This window comes from Cryptomeria japonica, chromosome 11 (assembly GCF_030272615.1).
Source record: "Cryptomeria japonica chromosome 11, Sugi_1.0, whole genome shotgun sequence".
NCBI lineage: Eukaryota > Viridiplantae > Streptophyta > Pinopsida > Cupressales > Cupressaceae > Cryptomeria > Cryptomeria japonica.
The window spans coordinates 373,690,418-373,700,411 of NC_081415.1; positions in this window are offsets into that span (position 1 = coordinate 373,690,418).

The window sequence follows — 9,994 nt, forward strand, 5'->3', positions numbered from 1 at the left end:
TGCTACCGATGCTACTGATGGGATTATCAGTTTTGTGGGTGTGGTTGGTGCTACTGATGCTACTGATGGGATTATCAATTTTGTTGGTGCAGTTGGTGTTGTTGGTGCAGTTGGTGTTGTTGGTGTCGTGGAGATAATCAAGGAGGGCCTCCTTGGAGTAACTGTTTGATACATGGGATTGTTGGGCTTACCTTTGAATCTGAGCTTAGGAAGAGATTCCTTTTGAAAACCTAATCCAGTGTTATCTTTGGGTTTCAACTCAAGCTGCAAGGGCTCCTGTCATCCTTGTTTGTAATGTCCCAAAGCACTTTGGCCATCATAGCCCATTCTTTGCATGATGGTGAGGCCTTTGTCATATTTATCAGTAGGAAGATTAGCCAATGGGATTTTTGTGGTGATAGGGTCTTTGTACATCCATTCTGCTAGGTCCTCATCTCTGGTTTCCTCTTGCTAACTTTTACTAGGGATGAACTGCGCCAAAGTGCATCCTGGCTTGGCCAATGGTGTTTGAAGCAACTTTTGAGGCTTGCTATAAGTTCTAGGGGAAGTGGGTAATTTCCCAACACAAAAGAGTTGGCTTAGATTATATTCCCCAGGACCTTCCTCAGCCATTTTCATTTTCAACTTCTCTTGCTTTGGTATAGGGGTGATTGAACTAGAAAGAGAGGCTGGACTAACATAGGATGTGGAAGTCATAGCTTCTCGATTGTTAGGAACAGTGATCTCTAGTTGATGGTTAATATTATTACAATATACAAATGGATTTGCATCGCCAAGGATTATGATTTCAACATCGTTATGGGGAAATGTGATACACTGATGGTAGGTGGATGGAATGGCTTGCATGGCATGTATCCAAGGTCTTCCTAACAAGAGATTATATGGCAAAGGAAGGTCCAAAACTTGGCAGATGATATGCTTTACCACTAGGCCCACTCTGATAGGTAATACAACAGCTCCTTTGGAAGAACGCTCTGCATCATCATAGGCCTTAATGGTTATCTTTTTGTTGGGGTCCACTGATTCTGCTACATATCCCAATGTTGTGACCAACTGCAAGGTGCATATATTCAATTCAGCTCCATTGTCAATCAAGAGACTCTTATTCTGTGTTGGTTTACAAATCCTTCAATGTGAATGGATGTGTTATGTGGTTGTTGGAATGAAGCGTTGTCACTTTCAGAAAAAGTGAGGCATGGTGATGACCTAAGACTGCCAACCATGGCTTGGAATTGATCTGTGTTAAGGTTGGCGGGGACTGACGCTTCTTGGAGAGCTTGATCCAAGATTGTTTTATGTAAAGGAGATAAGCACAAAAGCTCTAATATGGATATGAGTGCGGGCATTTTATCCAATTATTCCACAAGATTATATTGCTTGGGCAAGGGTGTTGTTCCTTGTGATGTCGCTCAAATGGTAATTTTGCTATGACGTGTAACAACATTGCATGCAAGATTTGGATCTTTGATGGTGAGGGTTGCAACTTGTTCATTAGCGTCATAGAGGTGATTCACAGTATAATTATAGGCAGCTTGTGTATAATTAGTTGTAGTATCTGTGTTTCGCCCCGAGGTGAAAGGACCCTTTTGATCATGTGATGGAAGCAGATTCTTGAACATTAGATGATCGTCATTTGATGTTTTAGGGTCGTGTCCTTCTATTTCAATTTCTCCTCTGTCAATAAGATCTTGAACAAGATCTTTCAGTCGATGGCAATTGCTCGTCTTATGTCCTTTCCCTTGGTGGAATTCACAATGTTCATTATCTCTCCACCATGGAGGTTTGACCTGAGGTTCATAGTTAGATGTTTTCGGTAAGGTTACAAGATTGGAAGAGACCAATTGACGCAATATTGTTTCGATGGGTTCCCCTAAGGGTGTGTATGTGTGTTTTGTTGTCGTTGTCTTGGTTCTTCTTGTGGCGCATTGAGACCTTGATTTTGTGGATGAGTGATGGTGTTTTTTTTAGGAGGGGGATTTCACCCCACGAATCTTACCACAGGTTGCGCAATTTTTACGGTCCTTGCATCTACGACCCCGTCATTGACGATGTTTTTGTTCTTGTTCTAGAAATTGGGTTTATCACTATTAAAACACGAGCAAGGGCCATCTTTTGGTTCATTGTAGATTTTGATAAGTCCCTTTTTGATAAGGGATCATTCACATTTTAATCCCTGAGTGACCATCTCTTCAAAAGATTCAGTACCATTCATGTCTAAATGGAATTCCATTTCGTCATTCAAGTTGGAAATGAATATTTCTACTAGTTCTTGTTTAGGCAAATGAAGAGAACGATTGCTAGACAATTGCCTCCATCGTTGCAGGAAAGCTGAAAACAACTCCCCTGGTTTTTGTTTGGTGTTGCATAGGTCTGCCATGGTAACATCTCGTTCTATGTTATGTGAATAATGAGCGATGAACTTTTGGACTAGTTCCTCAAATGTTCTAATGCCACCTGGTAATCGGGAAAACCATTGTGTGGTTGTGCCTCCCAAACTCTGAGGAAAAAGACGCATTAGATAGGTGTCCTCATAAGCCACCTCTAAACAAGCTGAGTGAAATTCTCGGACATGATATCTAGGGTCTCCTTTGTCCCTATACTTTTCAAACTTAGGTGTTTCAAACCCTCACAGAAAAGGTGGCATAAGCATGTTCCTATCAAAAGGATAGGGACAAATATCGTTAAGTGAAAATCGAGTAGACTTCACGCCACTATTGAGTCGTTGAGTGAGATTCTCGACTTGTTGTCTCAACATGTCTATTTATGTAGGAGGAGGAGGTGGGGGATTTCCTTGATTAAGGTCATATTAGAAGTAATCTCTACCTCTTCCACCATCATTACGGCTATGTTGTTCGGATGTCTGACGTATCTGTTTAGCACCCTCTTGAGCAAGTCTCAGAAAATGAGCATCTGCGTTGTTTCTAAGGATTTCGTCAAAAAGTCTATTGAACCTGGGATTGTGTTGTGCTCTTTCTATAGCTTTGGGAGTTGGAGTGCTAGGATCTTCATCATTTGTGCCTCCTCCAATGGCCTCATGGAAATCATTGAGGTTTTCTTCCTCCTCTTCAATCTCTAGTTGTCTAGTTTTCGATTTGGTGTGAGCCATTTTGTTTGAAATTTTTGAGGCTTTTGTGATTTATGAGGGATGGTGATGAAATATTTTGATGAGAGATAAGTGTTTTGTGAATTGTTTAGAAGATGGATCTCTAACACTGAAGGTTGGATGTTTAACAAATTTCTTTGTGAATTGCTCTTGTGTTTTCAACAATTTGGATGGGATAAGGTATAGCAAGGTTTGAAATGTGTTACAAACCAAGCTACCTAGCAATGAGAGGATGCACTCATAAACTAGTATTAACCTGTGTATAAATGCCTCTTAGGATGATTGATCCTAGATGTAGAGACACCCTAAAAGTGATTTGTTGGTTTGATTTAAGCAATATTTAAAAGAACTTACGACAAGACCTTTTTGTGTTTTGAGAGTTCAATGGTTATTTATTTTTATTTTGTGATGTGTGAAGGTGAAAGTGGATCGAATATGGACCTCAATAAAAACTTTATGTCACAAAAGGGGTTTCTACTTCTTCCTCTCTCTCAGGGGTCGGTGGTTCCCCTTGAGCTACATTGTAGGTGATAAAGATTTTTGGAAAGAAAGAAGGTTTGATCTTGCCCCCTTTGTTTTTATGATAACTAAAGGCCTTGTACTGAGTAAATGCTCTATTTTTCAAAGGCTCTTTGTCGAATTCGTTGGATTTTCCTTGAAGATATAAATGCATATGACGCAAGAAGACTCTATGTGAGAAAAATTTGTCTATTGATATTTAAAAACTTCCTTCTTTTAATAAGATTTTTTGAACTCAATGGTCTCTTTTTCAATGTAGTCTTTTGATGAAGACTCCTTTTTCTCAAAATGTGAGTGATGGTCATACAAATTGATACTTTGTTTCACTTTTTGATGTTTGTTTTTGTTGGTCAATGTTGATGTGAAATTGTGTTGGATGAAAACTTGGTTTAAATTTGTTTTGAATTTCTTTGACAAGAAAACAGAGCAAGCACACAAGAACAATAATCTTGCCTCAAAAGGCACAATAGGTGTGGGTCTAGATCAACCCAATCATGAACTTTATTGACCCCTTTTTAAATGTTTTGTATGTTTTTTTTCCAAAAGCTTGAAGTTGGCTCAAATTGTTACTGGTTCGACACAAGACGAAGACAATTCAAACACACTTTATCCCTAAGGTCAATGGCCAGTTGCGATAATTTCAGCCCACATCTTGATATTTCTTCGACTTTGGTACTACATACCTTATGAATCCCACCGTGGTAGGTAAGGATGTGATATACTAAGTTTTGTGCGAGCATAACAGATAGATGATCCCTATGATGGGGGAGTCACCACTTTTATCAAGCTACAAGTAGCCTTTCAAAAAGCCCTATTTCTACTCAAGGAAATATTTATGGTGAGTATCTTGGGAGCAAAACCATCTATGCTCTTGCACTGAACTTTTCACAAATATCCTTAATCAATAGAACGGGTGGGATTCTTTAATAAAAGGTGTCTAGTAATGTTCGATGTTTTTGGACATAAGTTCATTCTGCAATGACTCACTTAAGAGCCTTGTAGCTTGTGGTGGGGCCCATATGTCCTTTCGGCAAGTTACACTGTAAGAACAGCTATACCCAAGGCTACAACTTTCGCTCTCACCTGATTTCTATAGCAGCTCGAAGGATTTACCGTGCAAGGTCGTTCCCAAGAGTGATGTGTCTCTTGGCAGGCCTCTCTTAAAAATATAAAATTTCGAGCGTTACTAACACTTTTCTCTTACACCTAGGACCATGAGAGTCAAGGGAGAGGATAGTGTGTGTTAGAAGTAGGACCACTCTACAGATTTTTGCACAAGTGTGTCAAACACTGAAAACACTTGTTCTTTTTAACTAGTTTATTGCAATGTGATTTAAATGCTATTTGGAGATGTTGCTCCAACAAACATGGTGTTTTTTTTAACTTCAAGGCAAAATGTTTTCTAACTCTAGGAAAGTAAAATCTTAGTCAACCAAATTGAAGCATGTTTTTGCTTTAAGGGAAAATCGATTTTGAAAACAAAACTTGACAAGTTGTTGATTCTTTTTAACTTGCAAAAATGAAAATTGATTGTGATTTTTAAACTTTGCAAGAAAATGAAATTTGTTTGTTTGTTTTAAGCCCAAAATGAAAGATTGTTCCTAACTTGCAAGAAAAACAAAGTTGTTTGATTGAGTTTGTGGTTCTTTTTAACTTGCAAAATGAGGTTCTTTTTAAAGCTCCAAATTGAAAATTTGATTGATTTTTTTATAACCCAAATGAAAAATGAAGTTGTTTTTAATCCAAAAGAGAAAGTGAGTTCTTTTTAATCCAACTTTAAAACAAAGTTAGAAAACACAAAGAAATTAAACTTCCTAATTTAACTCTTCAAATCCTGCAAAAAGAGTTAGCAAAACCCTGCATAAAAAACAAAACAGTTAGTGAAAAAGAAGTTTTTGGTGGGCTTCTACAAGCCTAAAAAAAATTATTTTCGATTACAATATATTTTTTTACAACTCTGTTACAATAGCACTACTCTGTGTAAACACAAAAGCGCTATTTAACACAAATACGCTAAATGATCGATAAGAGCGCTAAAAGAACGCCAAAGGCGCTATGAAATGGACAAAAGCGCTAAAATAATCTGTCAAACAGAGAGTGCAATAGCGCTAAACTAGTTGTAATAGCGTATTTAACTGTCAATAACGCTAATACATGGACAAAGGCGCTAATCTACATACAAAAGGGCTAAATGAAAGACAAAAGCGTAAAACTCCAGCTTTCAAAGGTGCTAAAACGTGTTCAATAGCGCTAAAACGTGTTCAATAGCGCTAAAGTACAACTTGTGTGGTAATTTCAACAATTCAAAAAGTCAATAGTTTTAACATATCAGAAGGTTGTGTGTTCGATTCACGTTGGGTTCACCAAATGATGCTTTGCAAAAAGGCTGTTAGGAAACACACAGACAAGATAGACAAGTCAACATTAGTGTTAGTATCATAAATGAAATACGATCCTAAGCAAGCATATCAAGAGAGATATCAAACATTTAATGGAAAACATGCAAAAGCAAAAGAAAGACACAAGACCCCTCCAAATGCTTGTCAACATGTTCATAGCTGCTCCTCCCTTGTTCCTCTCCTCTCCAAGTTCCACATGAGTGTAGCCCTCATCTTTTTGCACTACTATGGAAGTCTTATGGAGATTCAAGATTTAAACTTGATTAAAAGATGCAAATGCAATACTAAATATGAGAAAGCACCTAATTAAGCTATATTGATTTTAACCAAAATAACAATGTAAATTAGATTATGATTTGCTTCTAAAATGCTCTCTTAAATTTCACTATAAATTAGATACATACAAGATTTTTGGATCTGGTTTATGAAGGAATGGGCTCTATTTATATGAAAAATAGAGAAATGGATGGTTGAGATTGAGTAATCTCAACAAGGGTCAAGATTGAAAGACTTATGACCCATGTGAAGGCTTTCAACCCAATCTCAGGATGACAAATGTCAACATGAGATGGCTTGAGAGGAGAGGGAAGAAGCATTGAATGCTTGACATGACATGAAGGTTAGCTTGGGAGGTAAGGTTAAACTTGAGTTGAATTAATAAAGCTTTTATCCAATGAATAATGCTTTTATCCAATGGACAAACTCTTGTGCAAGAGTTAGTGGGGATAACCATGGTCAAAGCAATGAATGCTTGAGGAGACACATGAGTTAAATGGAGGTTGAGTTAGAGGTAAAGCCTCTAACCATGTGGGCAAGTGGAATTAACCATTAATGGTTATGTAAGAGCCATAAATGGTCATTTAAGAACCATTAATGGTTTGGAAGACTTTAGGGGTTAACTTGTTGGAGACATAAAGCATTTAATGCTTTTCAAAGACCTTGGAGGCTTTGAGAAATAACTCCAAGTTGCTTAGGGATGTGACAATAATTAGGGGATGGGTTTTAGGCTAATTAGGGGATGGGTTAAAAGAATCTAGAATGGGTTTAGGATGCAAGTGGGTTTGGTGGGTGAGGGAAAATAGGATTTTAATTAAAATAAAATTACTTTCTTTCAACTAAATAGGTGCAACTTGCATTTGTAGGAGAATGCAAGTGGGGGGTGGGTGGGGTAGTTTAGGGATTTAAATAAATATTTTATTATTTATTTAAAAGAAGAAATGAGGTTAAATTAAATAAATATGTTTTATTCATTTAATTGATTTTGAGTGTAGCTTAATGAATTAATTTAAATAAATTGAATAATCTATTTGATTAATAGGAGAAGGGGTTGAGGATGAATTAATTAAATATTAATTTAATTAACTGATGATGGTTAAATGCTCAAATAAATAGTAAATATTCATTTAATTAAGTGGACAGATTTATGTGACTACATAACCCGTTATGGCTAGGGTAGTATTTAATGCAATTTATCTTTGAAACAATGCTCAGTCACATTGTCTCAAAGAGGGGCAAAATGTAGACACTAAAAAATGGTCAACGCTTGTGATTCCTCTTTTTAACATATCTCCTATCATGTGTTTGATCATTACCATTTGTTGATGTTATGTCATACTTTTGTCCTCTAATTTGATCGCTTCATGTCGATTTCCTATCATTTTGACCTAAGTTGCTCTTCTTTATTAAATGATTATGTTGATTGCTCAATCTCTATCTCTTTGGCATCAATTTGACTTAATTCATTTCTAGGGTTACAGACTCATTTAATTATTGCCCCCCTTATTCCTAGCATGTCCCTCTTATAGTTCTTTTGTCACAATTAAATGAATATTTAATTGGCTAATTAAAAAATTTGGAGTGAATATTTATTAATTCCACCTCCATTTTGATCTCCACTTCTAACTCCACCTCACTCTTCCACTTTCCCAAATTGCTCCACTTAACTTCACTAACCTTCCATTTCCCTCTCCACTTGGAAATGACACCTTTCCTATTTGGCTTCACTTAACTCATCCTCACAATCAATCTTGTCCATTGATTGAAATCAACCTTCGAAGTCAATAAATTGGACTCTCATTTCTCATTCTTGCAACCATGATCCTTTGAATACCCTCACGATCACGTTGGTGAATCATTCTTGCTTGCCGCATACATGTACTCACCTATTTGAGAGCTACATCACATTAGAGGAGAAAGAAGAAACGATGAAATGACATCAAAAGAATGCAATGAGTTTTATTTCCTTTTGAATTCAATGTTGTTTAATTCATTTGGCATTTCATTTTGATAGCTCTATCGATTTGATTAGGCTAGGTTTACATGGTGTTTTGCTTTCGTGGTAGCTATTACAGTCTTATTAGAGAGGCCTTTGATGAAGGAAGGTAAGCACTAGGGTAGGAAGGAGGGGCTAAGGATTTGGGATCATGAACACACCTATAATTAGGTTGCTTGATGGCCCTAGATATTTGTTTCCTCATTAGATAAGAAAACATGAGTTAGGTAAGTAATCTCTCGTTCAATGTTTTTTGTATCACAAATCAAAAAAGCACGAGGTTAAAGTTTTGCAAACACCAACTTTATAGTCAAGATGGTGATGAGAAGAAGAGTGAATGTAGAAATTAGTGTGGGTTGATTTACAATAGACCCAACAGGCTGAAGAGTCATCTAGTTTTTTAATGGCAAGGATATCAAGGGAAGTTGGTTGTTACATTCTATCGCTTTCGTGAATGAGATGCTTTAGCTATGCTATTCAAATGGGAGCGAAATTCTTCTAATTTCTCTCAACCATGCAGCCAACAAACGTTGGTGTCTAATGCTTCCACCACTTTGGTTTGAATGTTAGGAATGTTTTCAAAAGAGTCCATGTAAAGGTTGGCCACAATAGGTGAGAGGGGGGATGAAATAACCAAGGATGATGATATGCCGGGTGAATTTGATTGGATAACTCTAAATACAAGGGCATAGCAAGACATGACTTTTAAGATCCAAATGTCTTATGATGATAGTGTAAATTTCAATTACTTTTAGGTACTCTAATTTAAGTGTCTCTAGAATGATACGCAAATAAATACTACAAATAATAAAAGGATGATGAGATGTCAAATGAAAGCTATTAAATAATCAGTGTCATTGCAAGACATCACTCTCCAATATGTAAATGTTTTAAAATGATCATGCAAATTTTAATTCCTTGAAGGTATTGTTGTTCCTAGAAGAATTTGCATATAATTGTTCAAAATAATCGAAGGATGGAGAGATATCAGATGAATATAGGAAAACATCACTATTTGGGATATAATTATCTTAACCGATTGTACAAATCTTAATACTCTAAGCTAAATATACTTAGAATGATATACAAATATTTTCTCAAAATTATTAAAAGATTATGAGATGATATCAAATGAATGCAATTGAAAAACTCAAAATACAAAGACATAACAAGAAATTAAACATAAACTGTATATAAATTATTACATCAAACATTTTAGATCCCTCAAAAGCTAATCAAACAAAAACATATATATCAATTTATAAACGTCAGTATTTCCCATCCTAATATCTTCAAGTCACTTTTGATCTTTGGCAAAGCTTTTAAGTCGTTTTTTGTGAGCTGCAGTCTTCTTATTAAAATTATTAATATACTCCTTATTAAGACTATTCATGGTGTTCATAAAAAACTCTGATTTCAATTTCAGCGAGGCAAAGGGTGTCCCATATACCCATATATATATATATATATATAAAAGAATTATCTTATATTTTTTAATTTAAAAATCATTTTATAATTTTAATTTTTTTATTTTAAAGAATTATTTTATAATTTTAATATTTTTTTTTTAAAGAACTATTTTCTAGTTTTAATTTTTATGTATATATATTGGTTATGTTTTTATTTTTATGTGCAGAACATAATAATATATAAATCTTATTCTAATCTTAACAATAATATATAATTTTATATTAAATTATA